At 44.2% G+C, this 22,940-nt stretch overlaps 1 protein-coding gene across 8 annotated transcripts in view; it reads left to right on the top strand.

Annotated features, from left to right (window-relative positions):
* LOC106586822 (tensin-1) overlaps window positions 1-22,940 on the top strand; it is a 328,681-nt gene that overhangs the window by 73,462 nt on the left and 232,279 nt on the right. The window contains exon 1 of one of the 8 annotated variants that reach the window (XM_045707338.2): window positions 18,552-18,864. The exons of the other annotated variants lie outside the window; for them this stretch is intronic. The gene's annotated coding sequence lies outside the window, so the exon portion shown is untranslated. Of the gene's footprint in view, window positions 1-18,551; window positions 18,865-22,940 lie in introns of those variants that run through there. 8 annotated transcript variants of the gene reach the window in all.

Here is a 22,940-nt window from a genome sequence, read left to right as displayed (position 1 = left end):
TAGGAAGAAATGGTCTTCACACAGTTCGCAACAAGCCAGGTGGCCCAAACTGCTGCATATACCCTGACTATACCCTGACTCTGCTTGCACAGAACACAAGAGAAGTGACACAATTTCCCTAGTCAATATTGCCTGCTAACATTAATTTCTTTTAACTAAATATGCAGGTTTAAAAAAATATACTTCTCTGTATTGACTTTAAGAAAGGCATGTACAGTTGAAGTCGGAAGTTTACATACACCTTAGTCAAATACATTTAAACTCAGTTTTTCACATTCCTGACATTTAATCCTAGTAAAAATTCCCTGTTTTAGGTCAGTTAGGATTATTTTAAGAATGTGAAATGTCAGAATGATAGTAGAGAGAATGGTTAATTTCAGCTTTTATTTCTTACATCACATTCCCAGTGGGTCAGAAGTTTACATACACTCAATTAGTATTTGGTAGCATTGCCTTTAAATTGTTTAACTTTGGTCAAATGTTTCAGTTAGCCTTCCACAAGCTTCCCACAATAAGTCGGGTGAATTTTGGCCCATTCCTCCTGACAGAGCTGGTGTAACTGAGTCAGGTTTGTAGGCCTCCTTGCTCGCACACACTTTTTCAGTTCTGCCAACAAATTTTCTATAGGATTGAGGTCAGGGCTTTGTGATGGCCACTCCAATACCTTGACTTTGTTGTCCTTAAGCCATTTTGCCACAACTTTGGAAGTATGCTTGGGGTCATTGTCCATTTGGAAGACCAATTTGCGACCAAGCTTTAACTTTAACTGATGTCTTGAGATGTTGCTTCAATATATCCACATAATTTTCCTTCGTCATGATGCCATCTATTTTGTAAAGTGCACCAGTCCCTCCTGCAGCAAAGCACCCCCACAACATGATGCTGCCACCCACGTGCTTCACGGTTTGGATGGTGTTCTTCGGCTTGCAAGTCTCCCCCTTTTTTCTCCTAACATAATGATGGTCATTATGGCCAAACAGTTCTATTTTTGTTTCATCAGACCAGAGGACAATTTTCCAAAAAGTACGATCTTTCTCCCAATGTGCAGTTGCAAACCGTAGTCTGGCTTTTTTATGGTGGTTTTGGAGCAGTGGCTTCTTCCTTGCTGAGCGGTCTTTCAGGTGATTTTGATATAGGACTCATTTTACTGTGGATATAGATGCTTTTGTACCGGTTTCCTCCAGCATCTTCACAAGGTCCTTTGCTGTTGTTCTGGGATTGATATGCACTTGTCGCACCAAAGAACGTTCATCTCTAGGAGACAGAACGCGTCTCCTTCCTGAGCGGTATGATGGCTGCGTGGTCCCATGGTGTTTATACTTGCGTACTATTGTTTGTACAGATGAACGTGGTACCTTCAGGTGTTTGGAAATTGCTCCCAAGGATGAAACAGACTTGTGGAGGTCTTGGTTGATTTCTTTAGATTTTCACATGATATCAAGCGAAGGAGCACTGAGTTTGAAGGTAGGCCTTGAAGTACATCCACAGGTACACCTCCAAATGACTCACGTTATGTCAATTAGCCTATCAGAAACTTCTAAAGCCATGACATAGTTTTATGGAATTTTCCAAGCTGTTTAAAGGCACAGTCAACTTTGTGTATGTAAACTTCTGACCCACTGGAATTGTGATACAGTGAATTATAAGCTAAATAATCTGTCTGTAAACAATTGTTGGAAAAATTACTTGTGTCATGCACAAAGTAGATGTCCTAACTGACTTGCCAAAAATAAAGTTTGTTAACAAGACATTTGTGGAGAGGTTGAAAAACGAGTTTTAATGACTCCAATCTAAGTGTATGTAAACTTCCGACTTCAACTGTATATGGTTAGGCACATTTGTGCAACGATTGTGCTTTTTTTGCGAATGCGCTTTTGTTAAATCATCACCCGTTTGGCGAAGTTGAAGTAGGCTGTGATTCGATGATAAATTAACAGGCACCGCATTGATTGTATGCAACACAGTACAAGCTAGTTAACCTAGTAATTTCGTCAACCATCTGTAGTTAACTAGTGATTATGTGAAGATTGATGCTGCACTCGCGTAACAGGTGGTCAGGTGGATTGCAATGTAATCGGCCAAAATCGGCGTCCAAAAAGGCTGATTACCGATTGTTATGAAAACTTGAAATCGGCCCTAATTAATCGACCATGCTGATTAATCGGTCGACCTCTAGTCTAGAGCTGCTTGAGAGAAGACTCCAACGTTATATTGAGCGCTACCATATGTGGTTTTGCTCTCTTGGCCATCTCTTGCTAAAACAGGCAGAGTTTTGTTGTATAAGGAGTGGATACATTTGGTTTTGGTTTCGGCCTAATACTCTTTTGGCCAGTGGGCAGCTATTCTTTTATAAATATGTTGTTAGTACATTCAGGGACCGGCTGCCCAGATCCAGATTAAGCCTATTCCTGGATTTAGAATCACATTCTCCATTGAGCATGCTTTTTAGTCCAGTATGTGTAATCTGTGTCTACAGAATTTCCCCTCAGTGTTTACACGTGTTCACGATCACATTAAACGGATATGGCTCAACCGACATTGCTTTTTATAAGAATTACAGTTCTTTAAAATATGCTTCTTCAAGGAGAGCCTTGGCCTGAGCCCATTTGTGTTCAAATGTTGTTCAGCATGAGTTTTACATTCCAGAGCTGACATGCTTTGCTTTGAGAAATATTGTATTTCAAAACCACACATTTTGCTCTGTAGACTGTGGATTCAACTGAAAGAGAGGCCAATAAAGCACCACAGGTGACATCCCTCATGGAGAAGGTTGGTGGGCTGGCCCTGAGCCCAGTGGAGATCAGGGGCCATTTGAACAGGAAGTGAGACACGGCTGTGAACCGAGAGACCAGGTTTCCCACAGCCTCCCCAGCATCTACTTCTGAAATCCCTCACTCATTCATAGCTCATCCCCAAACAGCCTTGGCTACATTCAATACTGAGGTTATACGTGTATAATATGTAGGTGTATTCAAACATGGACTGCTATGCATGAGTCAGTATGAACGTTCACCCATTCCTGTATTGCTCTTCATATATGTAGGGATTTTAGCCTCAGTTTTGATTGCTTGCGTTGTCTATAAACCCCACTTTCTGGCTCGTTGTGAACACTGCCTTGACCTTATGTGGCCATGTTGAGTTCCTGATACATTCAGCAACTTAGCCTTTTACCTTATATGGCCATGTTGAGTTCCTGATACATTCAGCAACTTAGCCTTTTACCTTATATGGCCATGTTGAGTTCCTGATACATTCAGCACCTGAGCCTTTTACCTTATATGGCCATGTTGAGTTCCTGGAACATTTCAACATGGCGATTCTCCCAATACACCTCCACTACCGTGACCGAGGGGTGAATTCTAAGGCTCTTTCTCACATGTCTAAAGGTTTGTACATTCCTCAGTTCATTCCCTTCATGGCCTCCTTTCCTTCATTGGCTCCTACCCCTATTCTAGAGAGGACTTGACAGGTTCATCATTAGGCTGGCCTTCAGCTCAGTGCATATGAAGGAGAATAGAGAATTGTCTGTGTTTTTTCCAGCTTGATAATGCTCTTCAGTACTTTGACAGCCTGGGATGTCTTGGCCGGGCCAGGCTGAATCCAGTACTCTGACAGCCTGGGATGTCTTGGCCGGGCCAGGCCGAATCCAGTACTCTGACAGCCTGGGATGTCTGGACCGGGCCAGACCGAATCCAGTACTCTGACAACCTGGGATGTCTGGGCCGGGCCAGGCCGAATCCAGTACTCTGACAGCCTGGGATGTCTGGGCCAGGCCAGGCCGAATCCAGTACTCTGACAGCCTGGGATGTCTGGGCCAGGCCAGGCCGAATCCAGTACTCTGACAGCCTGGGATGTCTGGGCCAGGCCAGGCCGAATCCAGTACTCTGACAGCCTGGGATGGTACACCCTGACAACACCACCATTAGAGGGGTGTCTGGGCCAGGCCAGGCCCACTAGCTGAATCCAGTAGTCTGAGAGCTCAGTCTGGATGCGCCCGCTGGCTGGCGAGACTGTAGAACCAATCAATAGCCTAATGATCTCTGACTCCTCCCTTGATGCTAGCGTCCAAGGAGGCATTGTCTGACCAACTTACGGTGGCAAAAGAGACTGTGGCCTAACTATTGTCCGTGACAAACACAGTAACCAAACTGAAGTGACCATAATTCCTGCGCTTGGCTTTATTCTTGATGTTTTTGGTTGAGGTGCTCTGTTGCCACAAGACCATGTTTTATTTCAGTATCTGCTTCTTGAGGTAAACAACTTTCAGTAACAGACTATGAGCCTCCTGTGTGGAATTTGTTTTGAGTGCATTCCTAACCACTGCTGAAGATACATGAGTAACTTCATTACTTACAATGGTACAAAAGAGAACCTAAGTTCCACAAGGGTGTGTATGCCTTGAGGCATACAGTGTGGTGGTTGTTTGCTGTGGGAATACACTTATGCACTGCAGCGCCTTCAGAAAGTATTCACACCCCTTGACTTTTCCCACATTTTGTTGTGTTACAGCCTGAATTTAAAATGGATTACATTGAGATTTTTTTGGGTCACATGCCTACATACAATAGCCCATAATGTCAAAGTGGAAGTATATTTTCTAGATGTTCACAAATTAATTAAACATGAAAAGCTGAAATTTCTCAATAAGTATTCAACCCCTTTGTTATGATAAGCCTAAGTACGTTCAGAAGTAAAAATGTGCTTAACAAGTCACATAATGAGTTGCATGGACCTACTCTGTGTGCAATCAAAGTGTTTAACATGATTTTTGAATGACTACTTTCTCTGTACTCCACACATACAGTTTTCTGTAAGGTCCCTCAGTCGAGCAGTGGATTTCAAACACAGATTCAACAACAAAGACCAGGGAGGTTTTCCAATGCCTCACAAAGAAGGGCACCTATTGGTAGATGGGTAAAAAAAGCAGACATTGAATATACCTTTGAGGATTTGTAGTGACACCCAGTCACTACAAAGATACAGGTGTCCTTCCTATCTCAGTTGCCGGAGAGGAAGGAAACCACTCAGGGATTTCACCATGAGGACAATGGTGTGTAATAGGAGAAAACTCAGGATGGCTCAATAACATTGTAGTTACTCCACAGTACTAATCTAATTGATAGAGTGAAAAGAAGGAAACCTGTACAGAATAAAAATATTCCTAAACATGCATCCTGTTTGCAACAAGGCACTAAAGTAATACTGCAAAAAATGTGGTAAAGCAATTCACTTCTTGTCCTGAATACAAAGCTTCATGTTTGGGGCAAATCCAATACAACACATTACTGAGTACCGCTCTCCATATTTTCAAGCATAGTGGTGGCTGCATCATGTTATCGGTATGCTTGTAAACGTTAAGGCATTGGGAGTTTTTCTGGATAAAAAAAGAAACAGAATGGAGCTAAGCACAGGAAAAATCCTAGAGGAAAACGTGGTTCAGTCTGCTTTCCACCAGACACTGGGAGATTAATTCACCTTTCAGCAGGACAATAACATAAAACACAAGGCCAAATGTACACTGGAGTTGTCACATTCGTCGTATGGAGTAGACCAAAACGCAGCGTGAATGTGAATACTCATCTTCTTTATTAGAAGAAAACCAAAATAAACACTTAATCCAAAAACAACAACGAAAAAACTGTCCTGTAAGGCACACAGCTAAACACGGAACAACTACCCACAAAAACCCATGAAAAAACACCCCTACTAAATAGGACCTTCAATTAGAGGCAACGAGGAACAGCTGACTCCAATTGAAGGTCAACCCAATAAACTAAACATAGAAATAGAAAGACTAGACACAGACATAGAAATAGACTAACATAGAACATACCCCCAAAAAAACGAAACACATAAAACAAACACCCCCTGCCACGTCCTGACCAAACTACAATAACAAATAACCTCTTTACTGGTCAGGACGTGACAGGAGTTGCTTAGCAAGTGAATGTTCCTGAGTGGCTGAGTTACAGTTTTGACTTAAATGTACTTGAAAATCTATGACAAGACCTGAAAATGATTGTCTAGCAATGATCAACAACCAATTTGGCAGAGCTTGAAGAATTTGGAAAATAATAAGGGCAAATGTTGCACAATCCAGGTGTGGTAAGCTCTTAGAGACATACCCAGAAATACTTACAGCTGTAATTGCTGCCAAAGGTGCTTCTACAAAGTATTGGGGTGTGAATACTTATGTACATGATATATTTCTCTATTTTATTTTCAATAAATGTACAACATTTCTTAAAATATGTTTTAACTTTGTCAATGTGGTGTTGTGTTTAGATGGGTGATTTTGTATTTTGTTTAATCTATTTTGAATTCAGGCTGTAACACAAATACATTTGAATAATTCAAGAGGTGTGTGTACTTTCTGAAGTCACTGTACAAGCTGGATCATGCCATGGTTTATATTATCACCACCCACTCCAATACGTTCAGAGGTCTGCGTCAGTTTCAAGTAAGTTATTTTGTGCTTATGAAGCCACATCAATTGTCAAAGATCAAGCCAACTTGTAGCACTGGTCAAAGCATGCATGCTGTCTTTTCTGGGCTAATTTGTGATGATGAACTTGGCTTTAAGGCGAGCAGGGATTAGGACCATTAAAGCGGGCTACTTATTTTAGCTCAGCATTGCACTTTATTGTAGCTGGGAAAGCGCCAGGAAATTGTTAATTGCATCAGTCTTATTTTTTCTTTTAGAGCTTGTAGATCATTTTGCATACTCACCATGTTGCCAATATGCCATTATATTGAGGCTAACCCCAATTAGTCGACTGGTCGATTGTTTGGTCGTTAGGCTGTTGGTCGACCAAGATTGTTTTAGTCGTTTTAGATCTCAGTGATCTAATCCATTCCGGAGGCCTAGACTAAATGATCCGAAGATGTGGTCAGAGGCTCCATATGGAGAGAGGCATGCAGAGGCCAAATAGAGCTCTGTACCGCATCGCCATGCGCCTCCCAAATGTTGTAACAATGCGGAGGGCTCTGTATAGCTCTGCATTGACATGATTGGTTGACGGTAGGTAGGGGCGGTACATCCTGTAGAAAGCACAAACTCACTTCCTTGACAACTGCTCTGCACTGCTCCGCAAAGCGCAAGTATGAATGCCCTGACTTCTGCTGAGGCTGCATCACCCTAAATGCTGCATGGCCAATGCAGACGTTGGATTGACCATGCGCCCAGATGCACAATGCACTTCTCTCTCCAGAATGCGATCTCTCCCGCCAATTTGTGCACATTCAGTATTTCATAACTTCATTGTGTGAAATGTTTACGTTTCATTGTTAGTCTATATCAATTATTATAAATTAAATGAAACTGTTTCACGATAATGTGCAAATGAAAACCCTAACTGACACGCAGATGGGTAGAAATGGTAAGATAAATTGACATTCCACTTGAGAAAGGTTGCCGATTCCTCGTGTAGCCTATTACCGGCAACTTCAGGAGAGTAATGTCAGAATCGGCGAAAGCCAGCAAGAGCGGGAGGAGAACAGTTAGGTCAGGTTGAGTTTTTTTTCTTCTAGTTATCAAGATCTCTGGCGCCCTCTTGAGGCATTTGTCTTATTTCATCAAACCATAAGCTTAAACCATCAGACCAGCTCAATGCATATTATTGATTTTATTAAAACACATATGGTGTGTCTATATATGGAAAAATACACCTTTAAAATTTGGTCGATAGAACAGACGACTTTCGATCGACCAGGATTTTTTGGGTGGGACAGCTGTACATTATATGCTTATTTAGTGTGAGGCTGAGGCACCATACAACATATCATATAAACTTCAATAGAAAAAACAGTAACTATATCATGTGATTATGTTTTCAATTCACCTATGGGTCTGTGTTCCTTTCACAGATTGTCAGTCTCTAACCACACCATCAACCAGCTCAATTGAGCCTACAAAGACCTAGATTATCCTAGTCGTCTCCAACACGTTTGAGAGAAAGAGAGAGGGAGGGAAAGGGGTTTAAAGGACAAATAAACAGTGGATTTTGGGGTGGACACGAAGACAGATGGGGTGTAATTTCTCCCAGTTTCAGGTTTAGTCCGGACTGGACCGACGGGACAGGAAGCCACTGTATCCAGTCTGCCTCTGGGGCTGGGACAAACTGGAGTTAAACATCCCTGCAAACTAAGAGCCAAAGCACAGTCATTGTTCAAAGTAATTGTTCTGTGTTTGAAGTTCAGAAATTTGGTTTGAGTGAGATTTTTGAAAAGACAATCAGCTGTCTTAAAATGTTTAAACCTTATACATGACCTCAATCCTTATGTAAGAACCTCTGTTCAGGCTATACCTCTGCCGTTGTCTAAGTGGAATATAGACCTAAAGTGGTGTTAAAGTGGTGAATTAAAGATGCACTCCGGGATATTAAACACAACAAAATCATAACAAATTTCCAAATTTGTATGATTCCACACAAAATGTATGACCTAGTACACAAAAAACGGGGACCACTTTTGGATCGTGACAACCACTTTGAAAACTACTGGCTGAAATTGTCCAAAAGTTTCAGAGTGGATCTCTAATTCTGGTAGTGAGATTAAGTATGTTTGCAAAGTAACAGTTTAAGAATATTTGTGACTCCATCAATGAAACATGTTTGTATTATGCAACTTTATTCATTCATACTTATATTAACATACCACAGCTGTTAGAGAACTCAGTTGACAGAAATAAGGTTTCTTGTTAGGGAACAGTTTACATAACTCAATAGTGAATTGATACTATAGAATCAACATCTGGCTTCTCTCACTGGCTTCTCTCTCTGGCTTCTCTCTCTCTCTCGCTCTCTCTCTCTCTCTCTCTCTCTCTCTCTCTCTCTCTCTCTCTCTGGCTTCTCTCTCTCTCTCTCTCTATCTCTCTCTCTCTCTCTCTCTCTCTCTCTCTCTCTCTCTCTGGCTTCTCTCTCTCTCTCTCTCTCTCTCTCTCTCTCTCTCTCTCTCTCTCACTGGCTTCTCTCTCTCTCTCTCTCTCTCTGGCTTTCTCTCTCTCTCTCTCTCTCTCTCTCTCTCTCTCTCTCTGGCTTCTCTCTCTCTGGCTTCTCTCTCTCTCTCTCTCTCTCTGTCTCTATCTCTCTCTCTCTCTCTCTCTCTCTCTCTCTCTCTGTCCTCTATCTCTCTCTCTCTCTCTCTCTCTCTCTCTCTCTCTCTCTCTCTCTCTCTCTCTCCTGTTGATGTCCTGTGAAAAAATGGGGGATTTTCTCTCTTCACTACTGGATGACTGAGTAATTTCCTTCCTGGGATTCACCTCGCTGAGATGAAAATCATGTTGAGAGAAAGAGAGGGAGCGAGAGATGGAGAGATTGGAATGCCAGAGGTGCATTTCTCCCTAAATGAAAAGCAGGTGACTGTCCATTGTGAGCTCAGTGGATGGAGGGAACCAGAGTAAAGGAAAACAGAGAGGAGGAGAAAGAGGTACAATTCCTCCCTTCATATAGAGAGAGGGAACAGATTAATGATAATGGGGCACATTTCCTCTGTATTGCAGCCTGCACCAACATCCCCCCTTCAACCAAACTCCCGTTGGACTGCAGTAACATATTAGACACATTTCAGAATGACAAGTGCTTCAACCCTGGCCACTCTCTCAGGCCTTACCATAACTTTAACATAGTTGGGGTTTAACCCCCTAGAGTCAATGTTCATGCCCCCATGGACATCCAATTAGCATAATAAAAAAATCTCCATCAAAATCCGTCTATTTAAGCTGGAGATATGTTTTTTTTTTGCATGGGCTGAGTCTCAATCCACCGCATCCGCCGATGTCGGCCTTCCGCATCTGTCAGACCAGGAGGGTACAAATATGAATATCGTTACATGTTTATGTTTTTGGTATCCATAAAGTAGGATTGTAATATTGTAGGCTTACAAAGTCACCTTAACACACATGTTTACAAGTGTTACCTAATGACTGACGCTGGCTCTTTAAGGACCTAATGACTGACACTGTCTCTTTAAGGGGCCTAATGACTAACGCTGTTTCTTTAAGGGCCTAATGACTGACATTGTCTCTTTAAGGGGCCTAATGACTGAGGCTGTCTTTTTAAGGGCCTAATGACTGACACTGTCTCTTTAAGGGGCCTAATTACTGACGCTGTCTCTTTAAGGTGCCTAATGACTGACGCTGTCTCTTTAAGGGCCTAATGACTGACACTGTCTCTTTAAGGGGCCTAATGACTGAGGCTGTCTTTTTAAGGGCCTAATGACTGACACTGTCTCTTTAAGGGGCCTAATTACTGACGCTGTCTCTTTAAGGTGCCTAATGACTGACGCTGTCTCTTTAAGGGCCTAATGACTGACACTGTCTCTTTAAGGGGCCTAATGACTGACACTAGGGATGCACAATATGTCTGTGAACATATCGAATTGGACGATATTAGCTGAAAATGCCAACATCGGTATCGGCCAATGTCTAGTTTAACGCCCACTGTGCAAAACTGATGTCAAAGCTGACGTGCATACCTATATAATGGAGGTACATGACGTAATGACGCCGCGTAACATTTTGCGCTATACGTGCAACACAGCATTCCTGAACTAGCCCACAATGTCTGCTGTGTGGATCGAGCAGTCAACAAGTCAAGCAGTCATTTGAAAGAGTAACAAAATGTCAGTGAGACAACTCAAAGTTGAAATCCATTAAAGCCAAGATAATGGAATTCATTGTCCTTGACAATTAACCGTTCTCTGTCGGGGGTGATGTTGGCTTTCACCGACTGGTTGAGCACCGGTTAACACGACCAAGTGTGCTATTTTTCAGATGTTGTCCTACCGGAGTTACACAGTAATAGCGTCACTGCTATTAGACAACATACATACTATGGAACACCGTTTGGGTCTTTGCGTGTCAAAAATCAATCAATCAATCAATCAATCAAATGTATTTATAAAGCCCTTCTTACATCAGCTGATGTCACAAAGTGCTGTACAGAAACCCAGCCTAAAACCCCAAACAGCAAGCAATGCAGGTGTAGAAGCACGGTGGCTAGGAAAAACTCCCTAGAAAGGCCAGAACCTAGGAAGAAACCTAGAGATGAACCAGGCTATGAGGGGTGGCCAGTCCTCTTCTGGCTGTGCTGGGTGGAGATTATAACAGAACATGGCCAAGACGTTCAAATGTTCATAAATGACCAGCAGGGTCAAATAATAATAATCACAGTGGTTGTCGAGGGTGCAACAAGTCAGCACTTCAGGAGTAAATGTCAGTTGGCTTTTCATAGCCGATCATTGAGAGTCTCTCTACCACTCCTGCTGTCTCTAGAGAGTTGAAAACAGCAGGTCTGGGACAGGTCGCACGTCTGGTGAACAGGTCAGTGTTCCATAGCCGCAGGCAGAACAGTTGAAACTGGAGCAGCAACACAGCCAGGTGGACTGGGGACAGCAAGGAGTCATCAGGCCAGGTAGTCCTGAGGCATGGTCCTAGGGCTCAGGTCCTCCGAGAGAGAGAAAGAAAGAAAGAGAGAAAAAGAGAGAAAGAGAGCATACTTAAATTCACACAGGATACCGGAAAAGACAGGAGACATACTCCATATATAACAGACTGACCCTAGGAGTGGTCGGGAGACACTGTGGCCCCTTCCGACGATACCCCCGGACAGGGCCAAGCAGGCAGGATATAACCCCACCCACTTTACCTAAGCCCAGCCACCACACCACTAGAGGGATATCTTCAACCATTGAACTCACCATCCTGAGACAAGGCCGAGTATAGCCCACAAAGATCTCTGCCACGGCACAACCCAAGGGGGGGCGCCAACCCGGACAGGAAGATCACGTCAGTGACTCAACCCACTCAAGTGACGCACCCCTCCTAGGGACGGCATGGAAGAGCACGAGTAAGCCAGTGACTCAGCCCTTGTAATAGGGTTAGAGGCAGAGAATCCCAGTGGAGAGAGGGGAACCAGACAGGCAGAGACAGCAAGGGCGGTTCGTTGCTCCAGTGCCTTTCCGTTCACCTTCACACTCCTGGGCCAGACTACACTCAATCAAAAAAGATACAGTAGCACTGTCAAAGCTTTACAAAAAAAACACGAACGATGTGTTTACAATACCGCGTTGGTAATAAAGCATAATTTGTTCAACCGCAAATTCTGGGGCAGCTAGCTTTACTTGGTACCTAGCTAGCACCAATACAACCAGTCTGAAAACAATGACCAGTAGAAACTGCAGTCATTTTCATTATTCTTAGCAATGATTTAGGAATCCTTGTGAGCAAGTATTAGCTAGGTTGCCACTTCTTGTTCGCATATTGAAATTTAACTTCAGTTCATGAAAATAAGTAGCTAGCCAACTACTTAACCCTGTTGCCCAAAGCTAACGTTATAAGCAGCCAGCTATCTTCATCTGGCTAGTGACGCACGACCAGACTGGGTTATGTGTTGTTTAACTAGCCACAATAAGGATTAGGCACAATAGTGGAATTTGCGGTTTGCCTTCAAAATAAAAGTATTTCATTGACAGTGATGCAAATGAATACAAATAGTAGAATTATACCATACTTTTATGTTCAAGGCTAACCGCGAAGTCCACTATTGTGACTACTGAAACAGATTATGTTAAATAGTATGTTTTTTTGACACATAAAGACCCAAGCGGTGTTCCATAGAAATCCTGAATGAAACAACTGAACAAATGAACAACGAAACAGCACATCAAGTAAGTGAAAGAAATAGGTTTTGATTATGTTTCACTGGTAATGGGGACATACGTAAATGCCAACAAAATAACTTTTTCTGTGTGTGTGTGTGTGTGTGTGTGTGTGTGTGTGTGTGTGTGTGTGTGTGTGTGTGTGTGTGTGTGTGTGTGTGTGTGTGTGTGGTGTGTGTGTGTGTGTGTGTGTTTAACCTTTATTTAACTAGGCAAGTCAGTTAAGAACAAATTCTTATTTACAATGACGGCCTACTCCGGCCATACCCAGACGACGCTGGGCCAATTGTGCGCCACCCTATGGGACTCGCATAGGGACTGTAGTGAAGCCTCCAGCACTGAGATGCAGTGCTTTAGACCGCTGCGTACATGTGTGTGTGTGTTAACTATTTAACTGTACTAGAATGCTTAAAAGGCCGCTAAAATGTTAAATATCGGTTATCGGTATTGGGGTTTTTTTGGCAAGGAAAATATTGGATATCGATATCGGCCAAAAATGTAATATTGGTGCATCACTAGCCTAGGGGCCTAATGACTGATGCTGTCTCTTTAAGGGGTTTCGCTAAGCGAAGTCTGAATGCAAGTTTTAGGGATGCATGAATGTGTCTTATAGGGCCGTGGGGAAACTGAAGGGTTTTAAGGGAACTGATTGGGCATGGGATATACGCTGTGGGGTTTCTGCTTTGTGGAATAGGAGTTGTGGGGAGCAGAGGTTGGGGGGTGGCCCTTCGAGACCGAACGCTGAGTAAACATATTAGTAACAATAAATCGTCTCTTTGGCTGCGTTGCCTGAGTGCTAGTAATATAAATATTTGGGCGATGTTGATCCCCCCCCATACTGTGTAGACTGCTGTGCAGATAACGGATAATTACAATCAGATGTGAGTGCTCTTCCGAGCACCACTTTTTAAAGAATTTTGTTTGAAACATGGGATCGATGATAAACACGAGCGGTCGAGTCCATCTGGAGACGGGGCGATGGGGCTGGTGGACACAAATCCAACTCTTGTCGTTTGTTTATGGAGCAATTTTATTTATTATGTTTATTTAGTTTATTATTCAATCAGGTCTTTAGCAGAAGCACCGCACAAGACATTTCACACGTTTCTATTTTCACATTCCTCTGACTTGTGGAACCACATGTGGAACCATGCTAGCTAAATTCTGATTATTTATTTAGCCAAACTGATGTCAGTACTCCAACAGTTGAAGGGAAAATATTGATAGTCATTCAAACAATTTATTTGTTTTTTTTAAAGCTAATTTTCAACTCCATGGCAGTTTTGATGGACAAGACAGCTAGATAATTACCAGGTTCAGCTCTTCAGCTTGTTGACTCCCTGTTTGGAACAGAGCTTGGGAGATGGACAGGGCTTGGGAGGTGGACAGGGCTTGGGAGTGGGACAGGGCTTGGAACAGGGCTTTTGAGATGGACAGAGCTTAGGAGATGGACAGAGTTTAGGAGATGGACAGGGCTTGGGAGATGGACAGGGCTTGGAACAGGGCTTGGGACATGGCTTGGGAGAGGGACAGGGCATGTCTTCAACAGTCTCTGACAATTCAATGACTCCCCGAATTCTGGCCCTGAGATGGGCTGTGCCATGGATACCAGCTTAGGGGGCACGTTCAAGCCACACTCACTCCCCACCTCCCTGCCTTTCTCTCTCCTTTCCATCCCCCTCCCCTCTTTTTCTTTTCTCTCATTCATTCTCTCTCTCTCATTTTGTGTGACAAAGATGAGGAATTCCTATTATATTTGTTACAGAACTATCAGTCAGCCACTCCCAGTGGATTCTCCTAACAACATGCCTGTCAAAAATCAATGTGCAATAGCTGGTACTGTCCCAGGGTTGGCCTCAAATTTGACCTCTTCTTATTGACTTCAGAGTTCAGAGGCTCTTTATTGAAACTGCATTTGGGGGCTCCATAGTACTCAAAACCAAGAGAGAGAGACGGAGAGAGAGAGACATGGAGAGAGAGAGACAGAGAGAGGGAGACACAGAGAGAGAGACATGGAGAGAGAGACACAGAGAGAGACACGGAGAGAGAGACAGAGCGTGTGTCGGAGAGAGATGGAGAGAGAGAGACAGAGAGAGAGACACGGAGAGAGAGACATGGAGTGTATGTCGGAGAGAGACACAGAGAGAGAGAGACACAGATAGAGAGACACGGAGAGAAAGAGAGAGACAGAGAGAGAGCGTCTAAGAGAGAGACGGAGAGAGAGACGGAGAGAGAGACAGAGAGAGAGACGCAGAGAGAGAGAGACACGGAGTGTGTGTCGGACAGAGAAACGGAGAGAGAGAGACACAGAGAGAGAGACACAGAGAGAGAGACACAGAAAGATAGAGGGAGGTGAGAGAGGAAGGTGAGAGAGGGAGGTGAGAGACTGGGAGAGAGAGAGAGAGAGAGAGGGAGTTGAGAAAGGGAGCTGAGAGAGGGAGGTGAGAGAGACTGGGAGAGAGAGAGGGAGGTGAGAGACGGAGCGAGAGGGAGGAGAGAGACACTGGAGAGAGACACTGGGAGAGAGAGACTGGGAGAGAGAAGGGGGAGAGAGAGAGAGAGAGGTGAGAGGAAAGAGAGATGGAAATGACTGGGTGCTGTTTGGGGGGTAGAGGCTGCCTTGGTGTGTCAGTGTGGATGTGGGGTCAGGTCAGGGAGTGGAAGGAGATGGAAGAGGTCAAAGGTGCCTGCTCGCGTGTTGTGAGAAGAAGAATCACAGCCTTGTGGGAGAAAACATGCATAGAGGGGGTGGGGTGGGGTGGGGTTGGTAGAGTGAGGAGATACAAAATAGGAGTGGGGATTGGAGAGAGGGAAGGGTAGGGGCGTGAGGAGTGTTCCAGCGACAGGGCACACACACTTCCCATAGTAGCAGATGGGACCTGCCGCAGTGACCCCACTTCTTGTAAACATCTCACTCACACACATGGTGTCCCATATGAGAGACGCTCTGAGAGACGCTGTGTTAAGTAGGTCATGATCTCCATGATCTCTGGATGCGTTGGAAAGGGAAAAGGAAAGGGGGATACCTAATCAGTTGTACAACTGAATGCATTCAACTGAAATGTGTCTTCCTGCATTTAACCCAACCCCTCTGAATCAGAGAGGTAACTACTACTGATCAGGCTTGAGTTGATACACTGTCTGACACCATCTGAGGTTCTGTGAGTTCTCACACACACACACACACACACACACACACACACACACACACACACACACACACACACACACACACTCTCTCTCTCTCTCTCACCATACTTCAAGGGCATACCATAAAGGGGATCATCATTTTCTCAAGTAGTAGATTATTGTTACTAGTGTGTGTGTGTGTGTCTGTGTGTGTTGAACAGGATCTTATAAGGGTTGTAAAATGAATCGGCATTTGTCTACAGACTGACAGCTCTTAAGCTCAAAGTACAGATTTTCTGAAGTGTGTAGTATTTGTGTGTGATGTGTAGTCTGCAAAAACTGTAAATGAATGAGGTGAGGGATGCACTCCCCAGCCTCACAGTTCGGATTGAACTCCGCCGGCTTCCTGACTGTGTTTTTCTGAGTGTGTGTGACCTGGGGAGTCATCCATGGCAGAGCTTTTAGCGTTGAGGAGGAAAACAGCTTATTTTCGAGGTGACCTTATCCAGCAAGAATGTCTCTGAGTTGTAGCTGGAAAAGCATCCCTGTTGGGGCTCATTGTGTGGAAAAGCATCCCTGTTGGGGCTCATTGTGTGGAAAAGCATCCCTGTTGGGGCTCATTGTGTGGAAAAGCATCCCTGTTGGGGCTCACTGTGTGGAAAAGCATCCCTGTTTGGGCTCATTGTGTGGAAAAGCATCCCTGTTGGGGCTCACTGTGTGGAAAAGCATCCCTGTTGGGGCTCATTGTGTGGAAAAGCATCCCTGTTGGGGCTCACTGTGTGGAAAAGCATCCCTGTTGGGGCTCACTGTGTGGAAAAGCATCCCTGTTTGGGCTCACTGTGTGGAAAAGCATCCCTGTTGGGGCTCACTGTGTGGAAAAGCATCCCTGTTGGGGCTCACTGTGTGGAAAAGCATCCCTGTTGGGGCTCACTGTGTGGAAAAGCATCCCTGTTGGGGCTCACTGTGTGGAAAAGCATCCCTGTTGGGGCTCACTATGTGGAAAAGCATCCCTGTTGGGGCTCACTGTGTGGAAAAGCATCCCTGTTGGGGCTCACTGTGTGGAAAAGCATCCCTGTTGGGGCTCACTGTGTGGAAAAGCATCGCTGTTGGGGCTCACTGTGTGGAAAAGCATCCCTGTTGGGGCTCACTGTGTGGAAAAGCATCCCTGTTGGGGCTCACTGTGTGGAAAAGCATCCCTGTTGGGGCTCACTGTGTGGAAAAGCATCCCTGTTGGGGCTCACTGTGTGGAAAAGCATCCCTGTTGGGGCTCACTGTGTGGAAAAGCATCCCTGTTGGGGCTCACTGTGTGGAAAAGCATCCCTGTTGGGGCTCACTGTGTGGAAAAGCATCCCTGTTGGGGCTCACTGTGTGGAAAAGCATCCCTGTTGGGGCTCACTGTGTGGAAAAGCATCCCTGTTGGGGCTCACTGTGTGGAAAAGCATCCCTGTTGGGGCTCACTGTGTGGCCGCCTTTACGGTTCAGCCTGTAAAAGACACATTGTGTTCAGTTTCCTTGTGCGTTATTGGTTTGTAATGGGGTGATTTGAATCTGGGGTTTGGATACTATATAATTTCCACTAGTAACTTGGGATGGTTGTATCCTCATAAATATAAATATTATATTGGTTGCATAGAATATAATAATTATTTGAAAAACAAGTTCATAAACCATGTGCCATGAAATCGGTACATAGGAAATCTCTTCCAGACTATTTTGCAATCTATATGGCACAGCTGTCAATTATTTGGACATTAAATTGAACTGGTATACTTTTTTATTTATCACAACTTTTTTTTGCCATTTTTGGTCTGGATCAAGATGCCATGACTCACCCTGTTTCTGCTGCTTGTCAATGTACCGATTTGGAGATTATTGAGTTTTTTTTTTAATGCCAGTCCATCACTAATACAACCGATTGAAAAAAAATCTACATTGGTTTTCAGTCTGAGCTACGATTGGCTGAAACAGGTGTGGTACTGAAGGGTTAAAACAAAAGCCTGCACACCCATTAGCTCTCACTGATCCTTCATTGAGTTGGAGATTATGGTTTTTATGCAGAGGAAATGTGGAGAGGTTACCCCAGAGTGCTGTAGCTCTGCTTTAAATCCTGTCAGCCCATTGGGATCCCCCAAACCACACTCCCCACTCTCTCCCTTGGGGTTAGGGGTCTCCATTGTGTGTGTGGTTCGAGGGGGGTGGACCCTGTTCCCAGGAGCTTAGCGTCTCAGCAAGGGAGCTGTGTGTACACTGGCCTTGGCTCCCCCCCAGGGGTCCTAGGGTGTCTGTTTCAAGCCATCTGCCTTTGTGCCCGTCTGGCGGAGAGAAAAGCGAGGCGACAGGGAGGACCACAGCAGGCCAGGGGCATTTGAATGGCTGGCATCACAGACCTTGTCTCTAGTGAACGTATCCCCATTATTACCCTACACCCCCCCCTCTACCACCCCTCACCCCTCTCACCCCCAACCCCGCAATCCCTGGCACCACGTATCGCACAGTCCGCCCCCACTTTCCTCCCCACCACAGACAATAAACAAAGTCTGTGAGCGGCAGCGGCCCTCCTAATGAACAGAAACAATTAGAGGGCCCGGCCCAACAAAGGGATCCCTGCTATATTGTTTGTCCTGTTTATTTCCATAGTATTTGGGGGTAAACAGAGGAGGCCTGGATTGGTTGAGAAGCAGAGGACAGCTTGTTTGTTTGGTTTTCAAAAAAAGAATATGAGCTTCAGCCCAAATTGCTAATGGGAATTAAAACATTAGGTAGTACGCTGAGAGTCCATGAGTGACTGACATGGGGGGCCAGGCAGAAGGTCTGAAGTTTTCCAAAAGTGTTTTGCTGGACTCTCCTGGTTTCTGTTACATATCCCTGGTCAATAGGGGAGGACACACTAGAAGTCCGTTTTATTTTGGGGATCCACTCTTCTCTCTGAGAGAGCCAAATACAACGGGACTCCCTGGGCTGAATAGACTGAGATTGAGACATTTTGCCTGTCTGGCGTGTGTGTATGTGTGAGTGTCCCTGACATTGTCTCCCTCTCTGTCTGCAAGAGTGAAGGAAACACAACTAGGGGAGAGTGGGGTAAGTTGTGCCATTTATTACATTCTGTCAAGGGAAATGTAGTAGTCTTTCCAACAAAGATATCAACATATATTTCAGGATGTTGTGTATCCCTGGAAATAATCAGAATTAATGTTTTGAAAACATAGCTTGTTAAAATAAAGTGGTATCTTGTAAGCTAAGCCGCCTACAAATGTCTGTACTGAATGAAATATTACCAGTACCTTTTTAAAACCATGTCTATCTTTATTTTCCAAACACAATTCAACAAAATCACTTTTTGTCTTTTACCCCTTTTAGGCATATTTTAACAGAGACTTAAGACCTAACAAAAATGTTACTTTTTTAAATACTTTTAACATAGGCCAGGCCCTGTTGTTACTTCATATCCCAGCAATAATGTATTGCATTACACCTGGGAAGAAAACACTTCAATTTGCTCAACTTACCATTGGCTCAACCATTGGCTCAACTTACCCCATGGCCATTGGCTCAACTTACCCCATGGCCATTGGCTCAACTTACCCCAAGGCTAACATTTTGACTATATTAACCCACACAGCTACAAGGATTCCCTTTCATGCTAGGTTCAGGACCTCATATTGAAGCTAATAGAGACCCCAACTGATGTATAGAACAGTCTTAACATTATCTACTTTGGTTTACATACATGCATCATGAAACCTCTAATATAATACATTCATTTGACTTGGTGAAATCAGTTTTTTTGGACATAACTTGCTTACCACTTTTTCCATATGATTTGTTCTTTCACAGACTCCATTAAGGGAAAGGGGGATACCTAGTCAGTTGTACAACTGAATTCTGTCTTCCGCATTTAACCCAACCACTCTGAATCAGAGAGGTGCAATGGGGGCTGCCTTAATCGACATCCACATCAACGGCGCCCGGGGACAGTGGGTTAACTGCCTTGCTCAGGGGCAGAACAACTGATTTTTGCCTTGTCAGCTCAGGGATTACTGGCCAAACGCTCCTACCCGCCAGGCTACCTGCCGCCTCAAAAATGGAAAGGGAAAGGGGGTGCTGGAATCTCCTATGTGGTGACCTCTTCCTAAATATTTTGTTTCCTAGAAACAAGGGTGGCTCAACTTATCCCTTTGGCTTAATTTATCCCACTCTCCCCTACACAGAGTAATAGGCTTCAGAACCAGGCTAAAGAGGCACTTTATTTACTATTCTGTGATGTAGGCAATGTTCACATGGGAAAAAAATACATGCCAGGTGGATTATGTGTAAATGTTTGAATAAGTGTTACCCTGTGTATACATGATACCGTGGTTGTTTTCGTTTACATTTGGTCTTGAGCTCTCTTCTTGGGAAGTGGGAACAGATTACTGTAAGTCTGTAATGAAACAAAACTATGTTTTTGAGGAGAACCTGCATAGGAGATTCCAGGACTGACTAACTAGGTGACAAACGTGTGTGTGTGTGTGTGTGTGTGTGTGTGTGTGTGTGTGTGTGTGTGTGTGTGTGTGTGTGTGTGTGTGTGTGTGTGTGTGTGTGTGTGTGTACAGTTTCGAAATCCTGCACATTGTTTGGGTAATTTGATTGGAATCGAAAATAATGAATGAATTTCCAACCATGTTCCAGTTTTATTCTTTGATAATTTACAGCCAGATAAATATGATACAACATGTATGTTGAATTACTGGCATTGACCTGGGTGGTATTTGATGAAGCTGTTCTTGCTAGCACACTGCGATCACTGACATGACTCAGAGTTTCCGTGTCCCCCTGGAGTAAAAAAAAGAATAGATCCCATTCATGCCTCAGGCCAGAAATAGTAGATCACCTAAGCATGTTGTTTTGGGGTATTGGGGTTAATGTGGTTAGAAGGTAGAAAGCTCTGGGGCACTAATGTCTCCATAATGTTTGTAGGCCTGTCTCTGTAACGGCTGACAATGTCGGGTACTTCTGTATCCCTATAATAGTTAAGGTTAGGATTGGTGGTAGGGGAAATTGATGCTAGATCTGTGGCGAAGAACACACTTTTTGTATCAGTATGCTCCTGTATAAGTAATTTACGTCTAGTTGTAGGGCCTATGCCAATTATTCTCTCTCACTAATGTTTTGGGTAGGCAACAACCAATGCACTTTGCCGTTTGCCAGCACATATGATCTCCTACAAACAAACAGATTCCCAGGCTGAGCGTTGTCATGGAATGCTGGCATTATCATGTAGTCATGCCAGACAGGTTCATCCCTCTTCTGAGATGGCCTTGCCAAGATGGCCGCCCAACACAGCTCCAGTCCTTGTTTTAGGGTAACCAGATTAGGCAAATCACATTAGGCCGTGGCTAGGCATAGCCCCGAGATGGAATGAAGGGTCAGGCTGTCTAGTCGTCATGATGTGGCTCAGGGAGTCCCATAGGAGTGCCGGTCAGGTGCTGCATTGAGATAAACAGCAGTTTGTTGTTTAGGGTTAGTCTCAAGGCTAAGCCCAAGAGGCGCTATGGTAGGCTACGGAAAAGCTGTGGGAATAGCAACAGAGAAAATACAACAACACACTAGGTATTTGGTGTCATGTCAAAGTGATACATAAGCAGTTAATATTGAGGCAGGGTGTACATTTTAGCTAGTAAGCACTAGCTTATGACTGCCCCACTAAAGCTAAGCTCAACAATCATTGAACTATGCACATGATGCTAGCATTGCTGCTGCTAACCGTCATGGTCATTTGACTGAACATAATGCTAACCGAGGCTAATGCTAATCCTGGTCCTAACCCAAACACCTTATGCTAAATCAGTCTGATAAAATGATATTTAGCTTTTGACTGGAGGGAGACGACACTAATCTTTGCCTGTCATGGGAACCAGACCTTTGGCTTTCCTGTAGACTGCACAGACGTCCATAAATCTACCTCTCTGCTAAGTGGGGGAGGGAGAAAGGTAGAGGGGAGGAAGAGAAAGAGACAGAGAGAACGAAAGTGAGATGAAAGATATGTTCTAAGGGACCAAGACCAAAAGAGAATGTAGACTTAACCCTTATTTTACCAGGCCAGTTGACTGAGAACCCATTCTCATTTACAGCAACAACCTGGGGAATGAATGAGCCTATTGGGGATGATTAGGTGGCCATGAGGGCCAGGATAGAGGGGTTAAAACCCTTATTCTTACGATAAGCGTCATGGGATTTTTTTGTGACCACATTAACATCCCTCTCGAAAGACAGCACCCTACACAGGGCAATGTCCCCAATCACTGTCCTGAGGTATTGGTATATATAGATATTTTATTTTAGATCAGAGGAAAGAGTGCCTCCTACTGGCCCTCCAACACCACTTCCAGCAGCATCTGGTCTCCCATCTAGGGTCCGACCAGGACCAACGCTGCTTAGCTTCAGTGGCATGCCAGCAGTGGGATAGAGGGTGGTGTGCCATATACAGTTTGTTGAGAGGTGGTGGGGGAGAGCAAGTTAGAGTCTGCTGAAGTGTTTAACACTAACCTTGCCTTACTGCATTTAAAACACTTTTTCTACCGACTGCTTGGGATTGACGACAAAACGGTGTACACACAGTCATTACTGGTGTGGCTGCAGTGGCCAGTCTGGGAATTCTCTCAGGCCTGGGAATTCTCTATGGCACACCGTCACTCCATACTGTGCCATTCCTGGAGGTTCCCTGTCCTTTCCTCTGTGGCATTCCCATGCCATATACAATCCATCTGTAAAGTTGGTCAATGTGCCAACCACATTGCTTTTTTTAACCCTGTCCAGCGAGCACACGCTAGCTTAATGGAAGCTGGATAGATATTATAAAGCCATTCCGGCCTGCGTTTCCTGCCTTGAAAAGCATTCAGTAAGCCCTCATCAGTTTTCTCAGTGTTTGTTCCTCATAAAGCATATGTAGGGAGTTATATTAAGAGACGTGCATGCCCAGACACACACACACACACACACACAACACCATTTAAGAAGGGAAGGGTGTAGGTTATAGAATCTGGTCTGTTTTACATCTATGCTATCCCACAATGCATTGGGGGTCGAATTCAGTCCCTAGGTCTCTTTGTTATACAGTACATTCTTTCCTCCGTGTTTACGTGTTAGTCTTGATTCACTTTCCAGACAGGTGACAT

Source organism: Salmo salar, chromosome 25 (assembly GCF_965601325.2).
Source record: "Salmo salar chromosome 25, fSalSal1, whole genome shotgun sequence".
NCBI lineage: Eukaryota > Metazoa > Chordata > Actinopteri > Salmoniformes > Salmonidae > Salmo > Salmo salar.
Note: the sequence above shows the minus strand (reverse complement) of the source record. Positions and strands in the feature narration are given on the sequence as shown.